This window comes from Balaenoptera physalus (assembly GCF_965194825.1).
Source record: "Balaenoptera physalus genome assembly, chromosome: 20".
In the NCBI taxonomy this organism is placed as follows: Eukaryota; Metazoa; Chordata; class Mammalia; order Artiodactyla; family Balaenopteridae; genus Balaenoptera; species Balaenoptera physalus.
The window spans coordinates 4,650,085-4,674,356 of NC_138901.1; the positions used below are offsets into that span (position 1 = coordinate 4,650,085).

Genomic DNA, 24,272 nt, shown 5'->3' on the forward strand with positions numbered 1-24,272 from the left:
CTCTCCTCTGTCAAGGATAGAGAGAAAATGATGACTTTTGCCAGCAGTCTGGGCCAAGTCAGAAAACCTCGTCAGTCCAGACTGGGAAGTCCCCAGTTGTGGAGACGTCGAGCCTGGAAGCCTAGGACAGCAGGGGAGAGAAGAAAAAGAGTCAGTGGATACATGTGTATTTCTTGATGCCCTCTCAGGCTCCTAGTTGTTTCTCTTCCTCCACTGGAAGAACACAGACTAACACTACATTAATTTTGGGACATCTAAAAGGACATAGCTCAACCTAGTTTCTATTTTATGGACTCAGTCCTCCATGAGCCTCACAAGAAAGTCCAGAACTATCCTGGGAAAGTAGAATGAGGAAGATCAACTTTTGTTTGTCTTCAAAATCCTCATTTTCTTACCTCACCCATATTGCCTCCAAGAAGCTAAAAGATATAAAATAGTAATTGATGGGCTCTAATTTATCTTCTAGTTCTAAAAGTCTGTAACCCTGGATTTAAATGATATTAGGATCATCTGTATCTGTAGGCCACAAACTAGCAATTAGCCATTTGACATTTCTCCCTGACTTCCCAAAGATAAAAGCACATCTCAAAGATAAAAGCAACTTGATTCTTCCTTGTTAATACTGTTTATCTAGGGTTAAACCCCTGAAATGGGTTTCTATAATTCATAGAAATCATTTAAAAATCCCAGGTAACCAGCTTCCATTGATCCAATAAGGCTTTTCCACTGGCTGCCTCTAGTGTCCAGAAGTCAGTAAGGAGTTCCATCATATTTCCTTCCTGAACTTTCTGCCAGTTGGTTTTACAGGTGGAGCCCCCATTACCTACAACATTGTGTGCTAAGAGAAGGCATTTCTATGCAGATACACTTTTAGCTACATTGAATCTATCAGAGAAGGTGCAGGTTTTCAAAGGGAAAAGCAGTCTTTGACTTATAGAGGTCATTCCTACCCATGTTCAAATCCCTGTAACAGAAATAACAAACACTGATCACCTATTGGGTGGGCTCAAAGCAAAATTTTGCCTTATAGATTTTTTCCACAATACTTTAACATTTCCTCTGTCTTCTAGCCCCCCAAAAAAGCTATTATTTTAAAAGGGAACATTTAAAAAAAGAGCAAGCAAAAGGCAAGCTTCCTCACTCTCCAAGCCCACTCTCAGTCTCTGAAGTGGCAGGGAACTCTCTCATCAGAGTCTCTCGCACCACCACCACCAGCAATGTTCTGTGGATGGTACATCACTTACTTCCACGCTGAAACTGCAACTGACAACTGCTGAGGGCACCTGCCAAAGGGTGTGTTGCAGCCAAAGGCAGAGTCCACACAGGAATCCTGTTCTCAAACTTGGGGACGCGGAGATGCCACTGGAATTTGCCTAAAGGCCAGAACCAATCATAACAGAACTCCCAGTGGAAAGCTCAAGATTTCCTACAGACTGCTCTCCCAGCCTGCTTCTTGCAGAAAGATGCTGTGGATATCAACGAAGGGACCCTGGACATGCTCTCTCTGTCAGAATCTGCCACCCCCAATGGCAAGATGCTTCCATTAATTCTCTCACTTCTTATTTTAAGATTGAGGAACCCATCTCTCTAGTCCATAACACTGTTTGAAATAGTCACTTTTAATATACCTCCTCCTTTATTAAGGGTGTTTATTTACTGACCTCCTACTTATTCTACTTGACACTGTCTTCACGAAAGTACACAGAAACCAAAAATATCAACATCACAGAATTCTAGGCAAGTTTAAGACAGGAAAGCTTGATTTAATTTGGTGTGTTACATCAATTTAATGGGTGAGAAGCATGGAATGAGTTGCAGAAAGAAATCAATCAGAGGATTGATGGAGAAACCAGGTTGCCTTCCAGGCCCTTCCAAGTGAGTGAGCCCACAGATTGGCTTTACTGTTTAGTTTAGACTAAAGCACCACTAAATTGGCAGAAGGACATAGAAAGACAGCACTAAGCAGAACTTCTTTTTTTTTTTTTAATAATCTGCAATCGTTTTTTATAATTTCAAAACCCAAATTATCTAATTTGGGGGGATTTTGATAATTTTTACACGAGGAAGGAGATTCCTATAAGTGATACAAACAGATGATTAGTACTCCAGACAGTTGACACATTGAAGATAAATGGAAGATGGCGTCACAGAACTTAACCAACTTGGCTAAAGTCTTAAAAGACAACAGAGACAGTTGGAATCCATCCTAAACTCACTGCTCACAAGAGTTAAGAACCAGTATCTGCAGAGGTATTCAACAGGTTTAAGACCACAGCCTGCAGCTTCCTAGAACACACAAATAGCTTCTTTGCTTACCTAAGTGGTGCTAGACTGGGCAGGGTAAGACAGTAGAATAAGATGTTAATTATTTGAGTAAAATAATGAGTCAAATAGATTGTAGAATGTATTAATTGCTCACTTTTTACACCTAATCATCATGCACAGACAGCATGGCCAATCTAAAAAAATTCTGTGTTCTCCAAGATTCCATCATTAACCCATTTCTCTTTCTTACTTTTCACCAAACTAGAGTGCCTAGAGATGATATGCACTTTTTTGAAATGCGCGGAGCAAGCCAGGTGTAAAGAGAGGCGCCTGGTTGCTTATGTTGCAACTAAGAATGATGCTGCCACCTTGCATTGCCTTTTAACACTTAAAAATGCCTGTCTTCACAGCAAACGTGTGGGGCAGCTCGTTTGAGACTCTCTGCTTCTAACACTCTTACTAGGAAAATGTAGCCATATCCTCAGCATTAACTGTCACCTGTATGCTGTTGGCCGACAACTCTCAAATCTATTGATGCTTTTCCAGTCTCTGTATCTCTGCAGAGTTCCAGGGCTACATCTGACCGTCTGGTAAACATCTCCATTTAGGTGTCTGACAAGCACTTCCGAATCATTGATCTCTAAAGCCAAAATGAAGGCTGCTCCACAACAAGGGAAATGAGGGCCCCATGACGTATATATTAAGGGAAAGTCTGCAGTTTGAAAAACATCCAAATCCTTACCCTCTCCAACCGTGCTGTACAAGGTCCGTTTTCATCTCCCACTCACTACTCTCCAGGCATGTGGGCCTTTCTGTTCATTTACTGCCCAGCTCATTTCAACCACAGGGGCTTCACACTTGCAGTTCACTCTTCCTAGATGCTTCTCTGATCTTGGCATATCTAAGGTCTGATAAGCATACATATCTCAGCTCAAATGGCGAATCCTTCAAGAGGATTTTTCTGATCTAAAAGGCTCCTCTTTTCTCACTTCCATTCTCTATCACTCACTGGGTCCTGCATTCTGGTCTTCAATATCTAAACTTCTTATTCCTTCTTTAAATCTTTTATTCCCCAACCATGTGTGCAGGATCTCTGCTGCCTTGGTCATTACTTCCCTGGAAGAGCATCTGACACATAGTAGGCATTCCCTAAATATCTGTTCAACAAGTGACACCATGAACCATCATCCCCCAAAGACCTGTTCTTTCATCTTTTCCTCTTCCTTGCAAACATCATGGCCATTCACCTAATTACTCAAACCAAAATATCATCCTAGATCCTTCCCTCCTTCTTATTCCCATTAAAATCACCAAAAGGAAAAAAATTTACCTTCTGAAATACTTCTCAGCCCTAAGCCCTCCCCACTGCCACTGGGCCCTGCCAGAGCAGAGGGACTGCCCTTTGTTTACACAACTATCACCCTCGGGCTCACCACCCCCACCCGACTGCACCTTTCCCATTTACCCCTAGATCTTTCTAAATCCTGATTTTGATCATATCACTGCTCTTCCCAATCCTTCAGTGGCTCCTCTTTGCCTAAGGATACAATGTGAGTTCCCTATTATGTCCTGGAAGATATTTCATGAACTGGGTTCTATTTGCCAGGCCAGCCTCTTCTCCTACCATCTGCTTATTAAGTTCAAGCATAGAGCACACGCTCTCCCTCCACCACCTGGTGGATGTTATCAGGTGCTCTGATTTGCCTAAAATGCATGGACCTGCTGTGTGACAAATTGACCCTAACTAGCAAAGGCCTAGCTCAAGCATTTTCCAACTTGTCTGGATACATCTAGGTGCACCTCACTCAATCTCGCCTCCATTATAGGGTTTTTCACACTATTAGGATACTCGTTTTGTGTGTCTGTTGTCTTAGGTGATGAGGTCTTTGAGGGGCTGTGTCTTCTTCACTTTCGTATTCTTAGCACCTAGCATAGGGCCTAGCACTTTGAACTTTTTGTCCTTGTTGAATTAACAGGTAGAGAGATGTCAATCAGTCTACAGAAGTAAATTCTTGTGGTGAGTTTTAATCAACTATAATCCTCTGGAATTTCTTGTTGACTATTGGCTGCTGACAAGGAGCCATTATTCAAATGCTGAAAAGATATCAACTCCCATAAGAGTATCTGTTTCAGGCTAGGAAGGTATAGAGGTCTCCAGTAATCACTGCAGAGTGTGATGGAGGAGCCACACCCAAGCCCTGCTGGATCTGAGCCCTCCTTACTTTAACCACGTGAAATACCATTTGAATGGAATTCGTTTTCCAAGTTTCTTCTATAACATAGCCATTCATGCACTTTTTGCTTTTTCAACAATGAGAGGAGACTTCTGCTTCAAGCCCTGATGGAGTAGCTGGTATTGAAGTTGTTCTTCCCTGTAAACAATGAAAGAATTGGCCAAAATATATAAGGCACTTGTTTTCAGGCATTGGCAAATAGGAGATTCCTGAGATAAGGGAAATGCATGAGGTAAACCGCATGTTCACCTGGGCTCTCTGCCGGGGTACATTTCCCAACCATGGCACAGGCAGGTAGAACCCAAAGAGAATGGCAGTCTTGCTGAGCTGAGGAAGCAGAGATCAAAGTTTAGGAATGCTAACACAAGTGCCAATTTCAGGGCAGGGTACTGGAAAGGGTAGAAGTACATGGGTCAGCAGGGAGTGAGGAGTGGTGTGAGAGGTCTGTGTAGGGTTCTCTGCAAGACCTTAGCCAGGGGCTGGGCTGCAAATGTGCCTGATGAGATTCCATGAGGGCTTGTAGAGAGAAGCTGCGTTAGGGTTGAGAATGGAACGGAGATCCTAGAGGTCACACAGTACGTGGAGACACTGGATTATGATCCCATCCAGAATAGAGAGACACTACTAACATCTCAGGCATGCAACTGGACGCCAGCGGGTCCATTCCTTAGATATAAAGCCCATGATTTAGAGCAGGGATCAGCAAACTATGGCCCATGGACTGACCACATAGTTTTGTTAATAAACTGCTACTAAAACACAGTCATGCTTATTTGTTACATATTTTTATGACTGCTTTCATGCTACAATGGCAGAGCTGAATAGCTGCAATGGAGACAATATAAATCATGTGCCTTAAGTATTTATCATCAGGCTTCTAAAGAAAACTCTGCCAAGCCTAGCAGCAGAGGGAGGACTGCCCTGTCGAAGCCGAAACCCAACAGGGTCAAGGAGAACCTCCAGGGCACTATTTGCCTGCCAGGACATACCCTAGCACGCTTTAAAGGAAGAGAATATAATCCAGGCTCCTTACAATGTATTATCTATACTATTCCTCAGATGATTAAAAAAATACTACATGTGCAAAGTAGAAGAATGTGACTCAAAATCAGGAAAAAAAAAAAAAAAACCAGATTGCCCTTGCAGTGTGGGTGGGCATAATTCAATCTGTTCAGGGCCTGAGTAGAACAAAAAAAAAGGCAAAGGAAGGAGGAAATTTCCTCTTTTCATTTCTGGACTGCTGTTTGAACTGGGACATTGGTCTTCTCCTGCCCTTGGACTGGGATTTACACCACTGGCTCGCCTGGTTCTCAGGCCTTTGGACTCAGGCTGGAATTACATCACTGGCTTTCCTGGGTCTCCAGCTGATAGATGGCACATCATGGGACTTCTCAGCCTTCATAATTGCATTAGCCAATTCCTCTTAATACATCAGTCTCTCTCTCCCTGCCTCTATCTGTTTGTCTGTCTGTCTCTCTCTATATATATAGATATATATACACACACACATATACTAATAAGTAGACATAAATATATACATATATATGTATATACAGGCACACCTTGGAGATACTGTGGATTCAGTTCCAGCCCACCACAATAAAGAAAATATCACAATAAAGTGAGTCCCACAAATTTTTTTGCTTTCCCAGTGCATATAAAAGTTATGTTTTTACTATATTGTAGTCTATTAAGTGTGCAGTAGCATTATGTCTTAAGAAACAATGTACATACCTTAATTAAAAAATACTTTACTGCTAAAAAATGCTAGCCATCATCTGAGCCTTCAGGAAGTCATAATCTTTTTGCAATAGTAACATCAAATACCACTGATCATAGATCACCATGACAACTATAATAATAATGAAAAAGTTTTAAATATTACCAAATTATTACCAAAATGTGACACAGAGATAGGAAGTGAGCAAATACTGTTGGCAAAATGGCACCAGTAGACCTGCTTGACACATGGTTGCCACAGACCTTCAATTTGTAAAAAACGCAGTATCTGTGAAGCACAATAAAATGAGGCTTGGTTTCTCTGGAGAACCCTGACTAACACAGTTCTTATAATTGTACCATAAATGAGGTGGTACAACACTAATTCTAAGTATAAAAGCCAACACAGGAAATAAAATGGAAGATAAAAATATTCAATTAGGGGCTTCCCTGGTGGCGCAGTGGTTGAGAATCTGCCTGCCAATGCAGGGGACACGGGTTCGAGCCCTGGTCTGGGAAGATCCCACATGCCGCAGAGCAACTAGACCCGTGCGCCACAACTACTGAGCCTGCGCGTCTGGAGCCTGTGCTCCGCAACAAGAGAGGCCACGATAGTGAGAGGCCCGCGCACCGTGATGAAGAGTGGCCCCCGCTCGCCGCAACTAGAGAAAGCCCTTGCACAGAAACGAAGACCCAACACAGCCAAAAATAAAAAAATTTAAAAATAAAAAAAAATTCAATTAGTCCCCCCCACCCCAAAAAAAAGAAGGGAAAAGAACACAGAAAGAAACAACATATGGGACAATTTGGAAGCAAATAGCAAGATGATTGACTTATATGCAACAAAATTAATAATAATGTAGGATGTGAATGGACTAAACACTCAAATTAGAATGTTTGTTAAACTGGATAGAAAACCAAGACCCAACTATTTTCCATCTACAAGAAACTCATGTAGTTCTCCTACATTTTAAACAAAAAATTGGCGTAAACACCACCAAATACACATATTCAACATTTATATCTGTAAACACTTCTTTAACAATTGATTTGCTTCGTTTGTTTATGGCTTATGAATAAAGAACTGAAGTGCTACTACCTAAGTAACCAGATAGGTAGATGGAGAGATAGATGGTAGGTAGATAGATCAATTCCCCCGAAAAATTAATGAGTGTACTATTTAGGATCTCTATCTTCAAACTTCCAATAAATCTCTTATGGCCCCCAAACACACACCCAACCCAACATATTCTTTTTTTTTAATTTACATGTCTTATCTTCTCTCCTAGACTAAAAGCTCATTGAGAGTTCAAACACTGAATAAATATTTACTGTTTATTCAGTAAATATATCAGGCATTGAAGATATACCTAGGAACCAGTTTCACCAGATGCTTACAGACTAGTGGAGGGAAATGACAAGTAAGCAGACGATTATAATAAGCTTATTATAGATATGACAGATATCGGATGGATAAACAGATGAGAAAGAATGAATGGACACATTTCCCCAATTTGGTAGTTTTAATTTCTAAATCAAGTCCAACCACGGGCTGAACAATCCCGAGGCATCTCCAATGCAGTGGCAGCTGGCAGAGAAGAAAGCAAAATATCAGGCAGGAACTAAAACCCCTTAATAGGATTTGCCCTGAAAACCTGGCATTTCATAAAGCAACAAAGTAAAGGCGTTCTACCCTCTGCTCAAGTGGAGCACAAACAATATCTTTCCAATGCATCGTATGAACCATAATGTCTTTGTTGTTCTTTACCCTTAATTTAATTGTAAAGAAATGTGGTACCACATTTTGTTCCATGAAGAGGAAACTAATCCATGTATTCTGCCAGCCAACAAAAACAACTCAACGTGAGGTCTAAACTTCTGATTATCTGCATTTCCCCTAATTCTAGGTTTTATTTTTAAATTTTTTTTGGAGTATTTGGCGTTAAATCAAACTGAAGTCTAAAAGCAGGTCTTACATAATACTGCTACTGTTGTTCATGTTAGTGTAGGAATCCAGCAAAAAACTTGAAAGAACATCAATTCACCACGATAGGCTCTGGCAGTGACCAGATAGCAAGAATTCAATGTCACCTCCTGTAACAGGACCCAGGGAACCAACATCATAGCCTTATAAGAGAGAGACCGAGGCAATCAAATAATATGGAATTTGGAATCCACTTATCTAAACACACAGTCTTGAGTATTTCAGGAAGGGTCAATTAATTGACTTTAAGAAGCCAATTAGCTTTGTCATCTTTCAGCAGAACTGTTCATACCTTATCTCAATGAAAACATTCTATAAGCCCCTTACATAGTACAGTGATCTGTAGGACAGATACTGTCCTTTATTGATTGCCTTACCCAGGTACCCACCCATCCACCACCCTTCCATGCCAGCCTGCCCTTAGTTTGTTCAACTATGCATTCCTCCAACATGTGACTCAAAGGGGATGAATACTGATTATTCCTACTCAGTCATGGTAACCCTTTTTCTCCTTGAGACTGACTGGTTTGAAAAAGGTCACGTGACCCATTTCTCACCAATGAGATGTAAGAAAAGTCTGAAAAGGGAAAGGTTTCAAGGAAAGGTTTTTTGTCACTGAAAAGAACCATTCTGCAAAGGCCCTTTCTGCAGCATGGTGATGTGTCTGTCTGTGACGTGTGACACTGCCACAGCCATCTTTCAAATGTGACAAAGATAATAAGCTAAGGATGATAAAGCAGTCAGAAGGAACCCAAACCCATGAAGACCATCCCTGAGCGGAAGAATTCATCAAACCTGCATTTCCCTATCACAGGACATTTTATTATATGACTTTATAAATCTTTCTTATTAAGATAGTTGTGTCATAATTTTCTTTTTCCTGAGCCCAAAGGGAACCTGATATGTCTCTCTTTTTTTCCATTTCTACGGTGATCACTGATTCAGGATTGCAGAAGACCAAAGATGAAAAGGGGCACTGGAGAAGAATATGTGGAGGGAAAAGGACTTGAGTTACCATGTGAACTGAACTCCAGGTGTGATATCGCCCCTGAATTACTTTGTTCATCTGGGGATAGTCCACCAAGTTAGCACCCTCCAGTTTGCATCATAACCCACAGGTTACTAGGCAGGAATAGAGCACAGGCGTTTAATCCTAAAGCCATGTCTTTTTTTTTTTGCAAATCGGTGGACCAAGAGCTTGTTCAAACTTCTGGAGTATCCACATCCCACTTTCATCTCTTTCAGCTTCAATAAGCCAAACTACGGTTCACAAATAAGCCTGATATTTGAGAAATAATTGCTTTGCTGGCCTTAATGTATAATAACGGCAATTTTTAATCAAGATCCTCCATTCTCAGCTAATATCTAAAGTAAGCAATAAAGTTGCTTGTGAACCAAGCAATATAAGGACAAGACCAACAAGTAATTCTGTAGTCATTTTAAATATAAAATCACGTAAATTCGCTTCAACAGGCGTTACAAAGTGGCCTATTATGTGATCAGTGTGGTTCCGGTCCTATTAGTCCTTTGATTCATGTAACATTTGAACATAATCCCTGCCTTTAGAATTCGTATTGTCTATAAGGAAAGAGAAAATAGGTGCGTGTCAAATAATTATAAGTAGAAAGAAAGCAAAAGTGTTATACAGTTCATACTATATACTTAAGTGTGAACAGAACTATGAGTAAGTGATGGGTCATAAAATGCAGTTGGCGAGGGAAAGCTTTTTGAAGGAGTTAACTGTCGAACCAGATTTCAAATGAAGTAATGAATATAGATTAAAGACACTGACTGGCCTGGGTAAGAAAAATCAGTTCCAGTAAGTGATCAGCTACGAAGCAAAAAAAAACCAAAAACCAAAAACTCAGTATATGCAGGGAATGGTAAAGAGGACTTTAGTGCCTAAAACAAAAGTGGCCACATTTTGAAATACTGAAATATGAGCCTTGATTTTGAACTAATATTTACTAGCATACTGTATGCTAAGTTTATATCTACCTTATTTCATCAACTCTCGATACAAACATATAGGAAAAATTCAGCCATGAGGAAACTGGGGCTTAGTGAGGCTGAGGTCCTTGCCCAATTGGGCATTGCTGATAAGAGGTAAGTCTCAGAATCCAATTTATTTCTCTCGGACACTAAAATTTATGCTTTTTTCCATAGGACCTCTGCCTGCCAAGGTACACAGTTATCAAGGGCCTCAAACACCAGGAGGAAAGAAGAAAAACAACAACTCTATTTGATCACTGATGCCAAAGAAATTTCCAGAAGTAGTACTAAGTGGAGACATCTCAATTTGCCTCCCCATTTCCATGTGAACTGTACACACAAAGCACTGCACTTTAGATGTGTTACTACTTTCCCAGACATGACAGATGGCTAGTTTCCTTTCAGCATTTTGCAAGGCAGTGTAAGACCATTCCTTATATCTTGTCCTCCTTATGTGCTGTTTCTTCCTCATGGCTTCTTAACATCTCAAACTTTTCACTTTTTTTTCCTTTTTTTTTTTGTAGGCTGAGAGGAAAAGTCAGTTATCTTAACACCATCTGGAATCAGCCATCACAACACATTTTTAATAATTTAAAGAAAGATTTGTCAGTATGTTCATGAAGACAGCATGGCTGATGAAAACATGTAGGGGAACTCAGCCCAGGTTATCTGAGTTCTGGCCTCAAGCCATCTAATAATAAGGGTTGTCTGCAAAGGCACAGTTGTTGTAACTCTTCAAGCCATTATACAGACATGAATTGGAATAATACTGGAAGACAGCTGCTGTCACAGAATTGAACATGTAACATAGGATAAAGTTTGCCTAGAACCTACCCATTAAAAGTATTTGTTTTTCTGGAAGGAAGACATGAGATGGAAGGAATTGGGGGTATAGAAGAGTGGTTACTGATATTTGTGTGTGAAACTCTGTATTTTAAATAGCTTTTTCATTTCCTGCTCATTCCAACCTTTTAGTTATGGTATTATTACACCCATTTTACAGAGGAGAAAAATAAGTATCAAAGAGATTAAATAATTTGTCCAAGGTCATGGATTAAAACCTAAATTGGGGGCTTCCCTGGTGGCGCAGTGGTTAAGAATCCGCCTGCCAATGCAGGGGACATGGGTTCGAGCCCTGGTCCGGGAAGATCCCACATGCCATGGAGCAACTAAGCCTGTGCACCACAACTACTGAGCCTGAGCTCTAGAGCCCATGAGCCACAACTACTGAGCCTGTGTGCCATAACTACTGAGCCCGTGTGCCACAACTACTGAAGCCCACGCGCCTAGAGCTCCAAAACAAGAGAAGCCACCGCAATGAGAAGCCCGTGCACCGCAACAAAGAGTAGCCCCCGCTTGCCGCAACTAGAGAAAGCCTGCATGCAGCAACGAAGACCCAACGCAGCCAAAAATAAATAAATAAATTTAAAAAACATTTTTTTTAACTGAAACAAAAATAATAAAATGACCTAACATCCAAGCCAACGAACCATCAAAGGAAACACTTTGAGAACTTTTATTCAGAGTAATAGAATATACAGAATATGCCTTTTCATCCTATCCCATGTCCTAAAAGAGTAATACCTGAATTTACCAAAGTAGTCTTTAAAATCTGAACTTCATTTATAATTATTATAAAATATTTTCTATATTCTCCATGTTGTACAATAATAACTATAGGGCTTCCCTGATGGCGCAGTGGTTAGGAATCCGCCTGCCAATGCAGGGCACACGGGTTCGTGCCCCAGTCCGGGAAGATCCCACATGCCGTGGAGCGGCTAGGCCCGTGAGCCACAACTACTGAGCCTGCACGTCTGGAGCCTGTGCTCCGCAACAAGAGAGGCCGCGATAGTGAGAAGCCCATGCACCGTGATGAGTGGCCCCCGCTCGCTGCAACTAGAGAAAGCCCTCGCACAGAAACGAAGACCCAACACGGCCATAAATAAATAAATTTATATAAAAAAAAATAATAATAACTATAAATGGAGTATAACCTTTAAAAGTTGTGAATCACTACATTGTACACCTGTAACATATATTATACATCAACTATACTTCAATTTACAAAATAAAATCTGATACTTCATTGCAGTTTGTCTTCAAACATTTCATCTTCTTTAAAATCTACTACTACTTGACTCGGTGCTGCAAATGGGACTCAGAGCACCCTGATGAAATCCAACCAGTCACGTTCCTGCAGGTTGGTCAAACCCGCAGCACACGTATGAAAGTTAAAACCGAAAAACAACTAGCCGTGGGCTTCAGGTTTTGAGGAACAGTACAAGAGATCCTACAATGGGGACAAAACTGGTGTTTATATGCAGTTACCATCAAATGGACTAACAGCACAGGTCAGCATCCTTTTTTTTTTTTTTTTTTTTTGAGTTAACAGCTCAGACCCTTGATTATATAGAGGGTTGCATCAATCTACCACAGATGGACTGAAGAAAACCTGTTCCCGAGAGCTACTGGTTTCAAATCAAACTCCGGGAGCAGTTAGGAAGAGAGCAAATAGAAGCATTTGGTTTTCAGGAAACAATTTCTGGTCTGTCCCATTTGCAAGCACAGAGGCAGCAAAACTGAATCTTACAGAGATCTGGTTGTGGGGTGTCGGGTGAGAGGTGGACGGGGGACCAGGAAAAAGCAGTCTGAGTATGAGACCCCCTGCAGTTGGTCAGATTCGATTGCTAAGTCTCAGGAAACCCTGAACTATTTCTCCTGGAAATTAAATTGAGATTTGAAACTAATGAGGGGCCGAGGTATAGAAGCGTGTTGGATAGCATGTGCTGCTAATTATTTCATCCACAGGAGCCAAAGGGACCTTGGGACATTTCCATTCAGCCTATAAACTAGGGAAATTAATCCTAAAAGCTTGAAGGAAAAAAATTAGAACACCAACATAAAAGCACAGATATTAAATCTGCTGATAATTTCTCCTCATCTTTCTGGGAGGTTACATAAGGCCAGGTGGAAATTTTCAGTTCCAATTAAGGTCAATCTAACTCTTTTGTGAAAATCTGGATAGGAACAAAAGGATTGTGCTAAACGGGGCCAGTCCCAGACTGCTCTAAATATTTTCACATGAGAATTCAGTGTTCTGTGGGTACAATTCTATTTTCATAGGGAAAATAGAATTCCGCTTTTCTAAGGAGCAGAAGGAAGTCAATACATGTTATCAGGAGCTGTGCTATCTAGTCAGTCAAGTCACTAGGCTTGGGTATCCCCTAGGTACAAAGTCCTGTTCCCATGACAACGGTGGAGATGGGGAAGCTTTGGGAGCTGGAAGGTAAAAGAAATAGGGAAGTCAGTTTCACTGTCAAAGAGTTCCAAGTCAGGTAGTATCTACAACACGCAACCCTTTGAAAAGTATAAATAAAATAATTATCTTGGCTGGCTGTTCCCATATCAGGCTGATTCTTCGCATCACCAGTAGAACTTAAAAATGAAAGCCAAACAAACAGAAGTTCTGAGTTCCATCCTCAGATCCTGCTTCGTTAAGCGGGGGCATCTTTTAAGTTTTCCTGATAATACTGATGATCAACCAGTTTTGTGAAATGTTTACCTAATTTATAAAGCATCAAACATCTAGGAATATGGTAAAATTTGAAAGATTAAAAAAAAAAATCCTTCCAGATAATCATTAACATGTAAAAAAGCCCAAATCTAGAGGAGTAGACAAAGGTAGGGTCCACATGGGTGACAATCCCATAAACACTTAGCAAATATAATCTTTAAGTGAAAATTAATATGCTACATGCCACATGTTAAAAGAGCAGTAATATATAATATATACACCTGGTGTAAAGAAGCAATCAATAATTGCTAGCCACCATTATCATTATCATTATAACCAGCAGTATCATCGCTTATGAACTTTCTAGGGCAGGGTATGGCAAGCTTTTTCTGCAAAGAGCCAAAGAGTAAATATTTTAGGCTCCGTGGGCCATAATGTCACCGTCATAACTATTCAGCTCTGCTGACAGTTGGTCTGGATCACAAAAGCAGCCACAGATAGCACATAAATGAATAAGCATGGCTGTGTTCCAATAAAACTTTATTCATGGCAACTGGAATTTGAATTTTATATAATTTTCATGTGTCATAAAATATTATTTTTCTTTTCAACCATGTAAATATGTAAAAATCATTCTTAGCTTGTGGGCCATACAAAAAAACAGGCTATGGAAAGTACAAAACTGTTACTTATAGACTCTCTGTTGTACAACAGAGCTCTAGAACATATTTATCTTGCATGTCCAAAATTCTGTATCAGTTGAACCACTTCACTTAAATATCTGTTAAAAAGGCAGAACTCACGTTAGGTGTTCTTACTCCAAACTACAAACACACACACACAAAAACACCAAAAACAGCAACACCACCAAAACAACAAAGTGCCACAAGGAAATTTTGGAAGTGATGAATATATCTATTACCTTGATCATGGTGATGGTTTCATGAGTGTTGGCATATGTCCAAATTCATCAAATTGTACACAGGCAGACCTCGGAGATACTGCTGCTTCGGTTCCAGGCCACTGCAATAAGGTAAATACCACAATAATGTGAGTCACACGAATTTTCTGGTTTCCCAGTGCATAGAAAAGTGATGTTGACACTATATTGTAGTCTATTAAGTGTACAATAACATTATACCTATAAAAACAATACACATACCTTCATAAAAAATACTTTATTGCTAAAAAATGCTAATCATCATCTGAGGAGTTGTAATCTTTTTGCTGGTGGAGTGTTTGCAATATTGTGAGAATTTTCAAAATGTGACCCAGAGACACAAAGTGAGCAAATGCTGTTGGAAAAATGGCTCCAACAGACCTGCTTGACACAGGGCTGCTACAGATCTTCAATTTGTAAAAAATGAAATATCTGTGAAACATAATAAAGCAAAGCTCAATAAAATGAGGTATGACTATATTAAATATGTACTATTTTTTGTATATCAATTATATCCCACTAAAGCTGTTAAAGAGAAACAGAGACAGTGGGCCCATTTTGGCCCACAGACTTTAGTTTACTGTGGCCACTGGGTTAGAGCCTAACTCCCCATTGATGGAGCAGTCTGCAAAGAAATGATTACACACTGGAATCTGGCATCTGTGAGCAGTTGGTTCCCCAATGGCGCACTGGGTGTGTGCACTTTAGCAATGCACCTGTCATTCAGAAGGAAAACCTTGCCATCTTTAAAGGTTTTCCTAACCCCTAATGCAAAGAACATCTGATTTTCAGAACGATGTAAATCCAAGCTCTGCCTGCCAGTAAATTCATGTACATCATGTTAACATCAGGTTTATATTAAACATTTACATTAAGGATTGGATTGGAAGATGAAATTGTTTGCATACGTTCCAACCTCAGGGGGAACGGCCCCACCACTCTCCCTGCCAATGGCGCTGCATCAGACGGTGACCCATCTGAGAGGTGGGTGAGACACCAACTCATGGTCCTTGGTGAAGCTGGGCAGCCTCTGTCCACTCTGCCTGCGTCCTTAACAACTGCCAGACAAGCTGTGAGCTATACTGCCAGACGCCACCGGGAGACATTTAATTTATGACAACAAAGATAACGACTTCCTTTAACGCAGAGATTCGGAATGGGTGTCTTTTTCCCAGCACTGGAATTTTCCTCCCTGCAAAATTATTCACTTTTTTGTTATTTTGATTCAAATCAGTCAAATGGCAATGCTGGATATTGTGGGGTTAAGATCAACATTTGAGGGGCTTCCCTGGTGGTGCAGTGGTTGAGAATCTGCCTGCCAATGCAGGGGACACGGGTTCGAGCCCTGGTCTGGGAAGATCCCACATGCCGCGGAGCAACTGGGCCCGTGAGCCACAACTACTGAGCCTGTGCGTCTGGAGCCTGTGCTCCGCAACAAGAGAGGCCGCGATAGTGAGAAGCCCACGCACCGCGATGAGTGGCCCCCGCTCACCACAACTAGAGAAAGCCCTCGCACAGAAACGAAGAACACAGCTATAAATAAATTAATTAATTTTTAAAATAAATAAATAAATAAACACAATGTTATCACACAATTTAAAAAAAAATCAACATTTGATTGTGTAGCTTACATTTTTTGCAAGAGATTGTGAATTGGGGAGAGACCAACGGTGTTTCTAAGTCGGGTTCCTTAAGGAACACTGTTGTCTTTCTTCTCTGAAATTCAGACCCAGAGAGACTGCATGCAGGAGTAACTGGGCTTTGCAGTCTCCCTTGGGCCAGTTCTCCCTGCCATGAACCAAGAGTTGCCCAGGATACTCTAACAAGCAAATGGTCTGCAGAACAAATGTTTTTGTGGGAAAAAAAACAACCACCACGGACGCCAAGTGAAGTGGCTGGAGAGGAGTGATGTTGTTAAAGTGTATGATTCATTAAGTCTTGTCTGAGTGTCAGATGTTCAGCATTCGATGCTATTGCTTCCAATTTAAATCATTTTTAAAGAAGTGCCGGAAAAGGTGCTGAAAGGCACCTCACTCTGTTCCCGCACTTGAAAAACACTGTCTGCTTGTGCGCTGTGGTAAAACTTTGCATTTTGGCTAGACACCCTGTGTGAAGCTATGTTGGAGCTTGAACTTTTTTTTCTTTTTCTGTAAGTTTGTACAGTCACCCGAAGGCAGGGAAGAGAACGCAGTAGTTCCACCAGCCAAAGAGTCGCTCCTGATGGCATCTGCGAAATTAAAAGAAAGCGCTAAATGGAACTCCCCCTCTGCAGGGAGAAATCCCGGCACAACCAACCTCCAAGTCCGCACAGGATCACCTCTAAATTGTGCAGGGCGTGTGCTTTTCTGCCTGGAGTCCTTGTCTCCCAGAACTCTTTTCAGAACCCCTGGAAAGCCTGGAGCTGCTAATGGTGGTTGATCATCACCAGTCAGGCGTGAGGCTAATGTTGCTATCACCCTGGATTCCTGTCAGTACCCAGTGACGTCACGGAGACTCTAAACTGGTGGGGTCCTTGGTACCCACACAAATGTCTCCGAGGGTCATCATTACCACTCCCGCCTCACACAGAAAGGGAGGACGCATACCACATGGATGAACCTTGAGGACGTGATGTTAAGAGAAATAAGCGAGTCACTAAAGGACGAACATGTATGATTCCACTCATAGGACGTATCTCACTATAGTCAAATTCAAAGAGGCAGAAGGTAGAATGGTGGTTGCCAGGGGCTTGGGCGGGGGCGGGATGGAGAGTTACTGTTCAATGGAGAGGGGGCTGCAGTTTTACAAGATGATAAGAGTTCTGGAGATGGATGGCAGTGATGGTTGCACAACAGTTGAGTGTATTTAATGCCATGGAACCATACACTTAAAAATGATTAAGATGGTAAATTTTATGTCATGTGTATTTCACCACAATTTACAAGGATGATGCAGGTCAGAAAGTGGCTAGGAAAGTCCCAGTTAAGACTCCCAGTTCTTCCCCAGATAAGAGGGAATTTCATCCACAAATGAAATGTAGTTTTCAGGGATATTCATTTGAGATCTGGGTCTTCATATTCTTAAGCATTTTTGACAGGGATGTTATAAATTTTATTAGAAGTGCAGTTCTTGCTGATAGAAGCTTCTCCAGTTTCTCAGATTGTTGCCAACACAGCCTTCAGCAGTAGGCTAGAAAATGTTAAAGACTTAGCTGAAAAGTTATGGTGGTGTGTTTCCTACAATTCAAAGAGAACACAGCTGGCAGCTGACTGGAGCTGGCGTTTGGTTGGTGAGTAGACAGACACAGATAGATAAAAACGCCCAGACCATTTGAAATATAACTGCACCAAGAAATAAAAATGATGGGTAATTTGTTTATCAATGTATAGATTTCCAGGTATTTTCACAAACATAAATCACATAGTCGTCACAACAAATCCATGATTAATTGCCACCACTGAAGGCCTGCAATGTGCCAACTGCCATCTTCATCAACTGCATTATTTCATCTTCAGCCTAGATTAAGAGGTTTAAAGGGGCCAAGATCATTCGGCCTAGTAAGTGGACGGGACACGATTCTGACAGGATTGTTTGTTTGCTTGTGGTAGCAGTGTTTCTTTAGCCCCAAACTCTGTTTTTTGCCTTTTTCCCCTAATATAAGTGTCAAAGAGCAAAGGGAAGAAGGATAGATTCGTAGGACTCTGGGTGATAAATGGATTTTAAGCCTTCAAATAAGCTGGAATATGATTTCATTGATTCCCATCACTCCAAGGCTTTGGGAAATATCCTTTTGGTAAAAAAAAATCACAACCAAAACCAAGGCCCCCAACTAAAGAACTCACGGTATTGAATACTAAGATGTTCTTCTTACTCCCACTGTATCAGCTTTCAGCAGTGTAACTGCTGTGTTACATTGAGCAGAAATAAACACAAAAGAAAACGTAGCCCCCGTTATCCCCACCACTGGATGACCAATCACTGTGATGGTTGCCCAACTGGTGTGCGCCACCATCCGAAAAGTGCAAACGTCACGTCCTTGCCCTCTTCTCCTTCCTGTCCTGAGTGCACATGTCCCCCTAAACTTATCTTTCCTACAGAGTGACTACAGACAGATATTCCCAAGTCACAGACTCACTAAGCTGGAAGGAACCTAAAAGCAGACCCCTGCAGGTCTGCCCTTAATCCTTTCCAGACAAATGAGATACAATTTCAAAAGATCTTCAGGAAATGCAAATTCCCCTCCCTCTTTGGTGACCTGTTTTGAAGCTTTACTCCTATGATCAGAAAAACCTTCATTATCATTACTCTCAAGTTCATCCTGTTACAATTTCCCCTTCTTAAACAAGTGGTGTGTCCAACTTCACAAAAACCTCTCAAACATAAAAATGAATTTGTAGAAAAATAGACGAAGTTGTCGTGGATAATGTACCAAGTAATACCATATTTTACAAAAGGACACAGAATAGAGAGTTTTTAAATGATGCCTCATCCTAATATCTTTAAAGTATGATTCAATATAGGAATATCTGTGATATAGAAAACTTCACAGAGACAATTATTGATTCAGGTTAAAGACCTCTGCACATATGAATACATTTAGACGATGCTATCTTGGTGTCAGTTTCATCTATCCCTATCACATGCTTGCGTAAGCAAATAAAACTTCCTAGATATATCCACATTGATTGGACTTTGCTGGTCTTGATGCATTTGCATCTGTCCGTGAATGAGTCCATTTCAAGCTCACGTATGTGTCTGTGCATGGGTAGAAAGATAAGCTTAGCAATTGTGTGATTTGTTTCTGCTTAGGCAGTAAGTTACTAATCTCGTGATTGGAACCAGATTTGTATGAATTAGGAGTTGAAATTGGAACAGTCACTGCTGTGTGCAGGATGTAAAGTGAATAAAATGAATGGGGTATTAACCTTCAACCACTGAATATTAATCAGCTTTTCATAAGAAAGAAAACACAGAGCTTGCCACACTAAATATTTTCAGCGCTTATTGACAGGATATGATTTCTTTTCTTCCTTAGCCCTGTTACTTCCAGTCAAGGACTGACCACCGGACAATGGTCAAGTTGACCTGGATTAATGTATGATTTGAAAACCCCAGGTACCATGGGTAAGTCAGACTCTGTGAATGTGTGGGACCTGATGAAATGATATGCCTTTATCAAAAGCAAGGCTGTCTTTCAGCCACTCCTGCAAACACAGGCCAAACTTAGCCCAAAGGGAATTCAAAGAAAGACCATGGACAGGAAACCCTGATGACCACAAAATGAACATGTAAAAGGAATACATTTCCCATTGCCCTGGAAAGGACTTGCAATTGGGGAATGATTCTGTTTGGATATTTGGATGAGATCTACATCTACCCCAAGAAGGATTAAAAAAAGAAAGAGTCATGTAATACTGGAATCTGGGTGAAAACAAAACCTGTTAACACTCCTTTTTTCTTATGCAATATTGCATTTGCTTCTGTTCGAGAATGCAAAGTCTTGCGTTTATGGCTATTTAATGATAACATAGCATATGTATATCAATTTCTACATTTACCCTTATCTATCTATATCTCTATTAATCCATATCTCTATATATAAACAAATAGAAATACATATGTAGTATATATTATCTAACCAAAGGCAATGAATTCTTATCTTTTGAAGATATTTTGAAACAACATACTACATTTAAACATTATATGTCTATGTCTCTAAAACTACTTATAGTACTATAAAGAACATATTTTGTGTGGCTAGACTTAAGGGGCAATTGGGCTCAAGTTAAAAATCTAAGATAAAAACAGGAAGGATTTCTTCCATACCCAGCTCATGCAAAATCTCTTCAAACTTTTCCTCAAATGTATTCTCAAATACTCAAATTTTTAAAATTTATTTTCAAAGTAATACTTCAAATGAGCGCAGTGTGTATTTCTATGATATTATATTATTTATAAGTCAGTAGGTACCTCTCAACCTCAAACATAATAGAGTAGCGTTAAGTAAATTATTTTCCCCCTTGGTGATCTCTCTCATTTTATTTCTTTTTCCAACAGGTGACCCTTTCTCTGCCTGTACCACTGAGCTTAGATCCCCAGGGCTCTCATATGCTCTCTGCCAAAAAAAATTCTAATCCTTGATCTCTAATACTGAAGTAACCTCCTGCATAATATCCATTTAGCACGGAAATAACAAAAAGTATTCTACTCCCTTTAGCTGGTAGTGACACCCATTAGGCTACTTCTATAGAGATGCTGATGACTGATAATAGCTTTCTGTCACCACGCAGGACAATTTCTTAGGCAGAAGTTCTAAGGATGCCTTCTTTTCTCCCCCATGATTTCTATACCTCAATCACTCAAACACTAATCTAGGTACTGTTGTGAAGTGACTTTGAAGAGAAAGTTAAGGTTACTAATCAGCTGACCTTAATGTAGGAAGAATAGGCTGAATTATCCAGATGGGCCCAATGTAATCACCTGAGCCCTTAAACACAAGGAAGGCAGACCAGTCCAACAGAAAGGATGCAGTGGAAGAAGGAAGCCCAAGAAAGGAGGCCAAAGGGGAGGTCAAAACTTGAATTTTGACTTGTCTTGATGCTGCTGGCTTGGAGGAAAGAGGAAGAGAGCCATGAGCCAACGAATGCCAGTGACGCCATGCTGACAGCCAGCAAGGAAATGGGGGCCTCTCTCCTGCAACTGCAAGGAACTTGCCGCATGAACTTGAAAGGGGTTCTTCCCCAGAGCCTCCGGTAAGGAACGCAGCCCTGCCAACACCTTGATTTTAGCCTGGTGAGACCCATGTTGGACTTCCGACCTATAGAAACTATGAGATAATAAATTTGTGCTGCCTTAAACCACTTAGGTTATGGTAATCTGTTATGGCAGGAATGGAAAACTCACACAGGCAATCACCAAAGACTCTTGATAGGAAACTATTCATCCAAATGAATAAATCTCAACTGCGCTCCAGAACAGCCTGGGAAGGGAATAAGTGTTGGGGGGAGAGAAAGATAATTGTAGATAGGGCATTCCTAAGTCCCATCTCTAAGTCTACCTGTATTTACAGTTGCTTTCAAGAAACGCTACTGAAACGAACACAATATTGTAAATCAACTATACTTCCATTTAAAAAAAAAGAAACTATAGCTCCTCACCTCAATATCCTGGCTAGAGTGTGGTTAACTCCTATAATATAATGTTGGCAAAAAGAAGAACTATGCAAGCGTGACATATAGGTAATAGAAATCAGTGGTGCCTCCTGTTGGTTTTCCTACATATTTGGTCATAGCATCTTAGCCAGTGCATTTCCCATTGAAGATCTCTGACTCCCAGAGAAGTTAAATGGCTTTACTACGATCATATAGCTGGTCAGAAACCTGAGTTTAAGTCCTCTAATGTCTTACCCTAAGTTTCCCATATCATTTCCCTGATTCCCTACTTATTATGAAAACTGGCTGAAATCTAAAAAGAACACATTTAATAGGCCACAAGAAAGTATGTTGTGTTAGTACATGTAAAGGGAATACAGGCATTTACCTGGATCATTTGCAGCTCAAGTCACATCATCAAAATGCAATGCTGGTTGTCTGACTCATTGATAACTCAGACAAAAAATTACCAAAGTATCCAGATACTTGGGATGAGGAGGATTTGGTTTAGATTACCTAAACCGACGCTTCAATAATTCGCTATTGCACTTCTCCCAAGATCTCATGACCACTCTCAACACTAAATAGCCCTGTTACTAACAAGCCTGAGTTTGCCTTAGCAGATAATATCAATTTGTAATCCTGGAAGGCAAGTTGAAAAGCCCTAGGAAGAAACTGGAATGACTCAGCATGCACGTTGAGAATGGAATCCAGAAACTCAAGATGCAAATGGCCAGGTATTTGAAGGGAGTCTTATTCGGAGGCTGTCGGTCCTGACCCCCTTCCCCACCTCTCTTAATTCCACTGGCATTGCTAGCATCCTCCCTTTGCTCTACTGGGTTTCTCCCTCTCTGTCATTCTCAACCAACAGCCAAACACCTCAAACCCCAGAATCCTGAGGCAAATAACTGCTCCTGTCTGCTGGGTTTCAGAACCCGACCACAGATCCACCCCTATTCCAAGTCACCTCATCAAAACATCCAGAGCCGGAGGAAAATTCAGGTGGTTTCGGCTGGAGCTGCTTATGAATCTCCTGGCTAAAGCTATCCAGCACATGGAGGGACCCCTAAAAAGAGGAGGGTGGAAAGGTTTATACAACATCTTGGCTGAGATCATAAACAAGTGGAATGCCCCTCCCCCCACTTTTTGGAATGAGATCCATAAAGAAGCAAAATGATCTGGAAAACATCCTTGAAATAAAATGGATGTGAAATGTCCACTTTAGGCATTTCTGTAAATATTTAAGCTTTAGCCTAAGAACAGCATCTTGGTCTATGAGAGCCTTAAATCTCTAGCTGAGCTTAAGATAAATCCTTAAACTGATGAAGAAAAAAGTATAGCCTCATTGGAGATTTTTATAAGGAACAGAGAGAAGGTACATGGATAAAGGGGAGTAGATTCAGACTTCCCCCTACACTGTCCAATTCTGAACATCATTCACTCTCTATCAGTTTAGAAAGAGCTGCTCATGGAGGGAGAAGAGGAGGGTAAAGAAGGGTGTCTTGATATTTATTTTTGTCCAGCGGAAGCCACATAAGGCTACAGGGATGCCACCATTTATTACCCTCTGGTCCTCTCTACGTTATGATTTGACAGTCTTTGGAAAGCAGGAGTAAGAGCACACCCTCAAGCAATGTCATTGGCAGGCTTAGACCTCCAGCCCTCACTCCCCATCATACACCACCCAGTGATTATCTCCAACGCGTTACCACCACTCTTCCCGTCTCAGAGACACACAGCTACGAGAGTTGACATGCCTGGAAATAAAAGTGTAGCCTCTTGTGCCCTATACTACGTCCTTTCTATGTCACTTTAGGAGCGACATATTTCCGTGACTCTGAAAAACATCGCTCCTAAAGTGAGAGGTTATAGAAAGCTGCCTGATTTGAAAGACACACATTTACTCAAAGTGGAAGTCCTCCTCCTCGTCCAGAAAGGGTATGGAGTAGGCATGTTCTGTCCTTGGGTGCACGAGGACTTAGGAAGGGGAGGAGGGAGCGAAGGTCGGGACACCTCTCCAAAGGCTATACACTCCCATTCCAGAAGGAGACACCTAGGATGATTAAAATACTGTTTGTGCAGCTGTCACACAAACGTTTCTTAAAATTCCTATTCTGTATCCCAGGATTTAATGCAAATTGTTCACATAACAGAGGGTCAAAATGATAATTGAGATGCCATTAGCCAGATGTGTTGGAATGAAATTTCTCCCACCCACCCCCCAAAATTATCTGAATAATTTACACATACATACATAATCACCTTACTCCAGTGGGAAAATAGTATACCCTTGTTTATTTCCCCTAAATACCTAGACTTTCTAACAGTGTTACACCCAGAAAGTGCCAAGTCCAGAGAAGCAAGTAAGATAACTTTGTGAGGCCAAGCTGTCTCTCTCTTAAACGCAGACAGAATTAATTTGTTTTCATTAACTCGTTATCAAGTTACTTAGATTCCCAGTACAAAACGTATTAAAAAAAGGGTGGGGGGGAGG

General features: G+C 40.9%; 1 long non-coding RNA gene across 1 annotated transcript in view; it reads right to left on the minus strand.

Moving 5' to 3' along the window:
• The window catches only part of LOC309649663, a 453,852-nt gene extending 436,327 nt beyond the window's left edge, over positions 1–17,525 (minus strand). The window contains exon 1 of the long non-coding RNA XR_014257239.1: positions 14,631–17,525. This is a non-coding gene — a long non-coding RNA (uncharacterized lncRNA). The remainder of the gene's footprint in view (positions 1–14,630) is intronic.
• Between the last annotated feature and the right edge of the window lie 6,747 nt (positions 17,526–24,272).